This window comes from Echinops telfairi, unplaced genomic scaffold (genome assembly GCF_000313985.2).
Source record: "Echinops telfairi isolate 266 unplaced genomic scaffold, ASM31398v2 ScPeMD7_7469;HRSCAF=8507_1, whole genome shotgun sequence".
NCBI classification, from domain to species: Eukaryota; Metazoa; Chordata; class Mammalia; order Afrosoricida; family Tenrecidae; genus Echinops; species Echinops telfairi.
The window spans coordinates 73,344,799-73,346,482 of NW_022111373.1; positions in this window are offsets into that span (position 1 = coordinate 73,344,799).

A 1,684-nucleotide genomic window follows, 5' to 3' on the forward strand; every position below is an offset into this window, starting at 1 on the left:
CTTTACACAATTGATGTGTGTATGGATTGGGATAACAGTTGTATGAGCCCCTAATAAAATGTTAAAAAAATAAAAAATAAAAATAAATGTGAATGGGTTGAATGGAAAACCAGTTTTCTCTGTAATTTTCTTCTACCCCTTAAATTAAAAAAAATAAAAATATACATAATGGAACATACTTTAAATAACCATTTCTATATGTACATTGGTGACATCCAAATTTTGCCAACTTTCTCCAAACTATTTCAGCATCATTAACACAAACTTACTGCCGCCACCACCCCAAGATTCTCATCTGTCCTTTCAAGTTGCTGTTGTCAATGGGATCATGTGTTGATAATTCTCGACAAGAGTATAATGCTGAATGCAGCCACAGAACATCTGACATCTCAGAAGTAGGTTGCCAGGTTTTTCTTCCAAGGTGGCTCTGGGTAAACTCAAATCTCCAACTTTTCACTTATTAGCAAAGCACATTAACATTCTGCACAATCCAGAGACTCCGGTTTCTTGAAGGAGTCTTCATTCTTTGTGCTGGGGCAAGTAGAAGAAGTCAACAGAGACTTTAAAATCAATGCACAAGGAAGAAATATCTCTGTGTTAGTCTGGGTTGACTAGAGAAACAAATCCAGTCACACACAGTAAGAAAGAGCTTTATATAAAAGAGCAATTGTATATTCCAACCCGGTCCAGATCAAGTCCCTAAGTCCTACATAACCCCATATGTCTGATACTAGTGCATAAATCCCTCTTTAACCTCATGCGGCACATGCAGTGATACTGAATGCAGGAAGATCACAGGCCTGTGGGTGAAAAGTCTTGTGGATCCAGTGGCAGTGGAAGCATCTCCAGGGCTCTGGCTGCCATCAGCGTGGCTCCACGTGGCTTGTCAACAGTAATGTGTAGTAGTGAGAGCGTACATCCTGCCTCCAGGGAGGAAGAGAGGAAGTTCCCAGAATCCTCATTAGGCCACACCCACAAGGAGGCATCAGGCTGTGACCTGACTGACAGACTAGACTCCACCCCTTCACTCTTAATATCCTCAAGCTGACATGAGATTATGTAACTAGCACAGTCTCTTAAACTTGTTTTTTGTTTTGTTTTTTCCTTTCAAATTCAACTACAAACTACATCTAGGCCTTTGACAAGTCAACTCAAATCTGTCTCAAGTTCAAGCCACTAATGGAAGGTTGACCGCGTTCCTTGGCATGTTTAGCGCGATTCAAGAACTTTGCCCTCTGACAACGGTCCCTCCCGTGTAAGGAAGGGCACAATCCTGTGTAAGGAAGGGAGCTGTGTATGCCTTCCTCTGTGACAGCAGAATTTGGCTGGGACTGAAGACAAGATTTTCTCTGGCTGTCCTCAGAGTTGTGCCAAAATGGGATGCCTGTGGATTGTGGAAGAGAATTGGCAGAAGGGGCTGGGACATAAATATGTTCTGTGACAGTTCAAGAAAAAGCACAGGGAGACCATACAGCCCAAATGTAGACACCAGAAAAGACCTGAAATGGTTTATCCTGAACTTTTTGCAAGAATTGCAATTCTTTTAAATTAGAAAAGAATGTACAGTGAACCCTCGCCACTTCGCGCTTTGACTTCCGCGGCTTCACTCTATCGCGGTTTTTGCGTAACAGCGCATGCTCTGTCATTACTGAAACCCTTGTGGAACACAATTCTACTCTGAAGC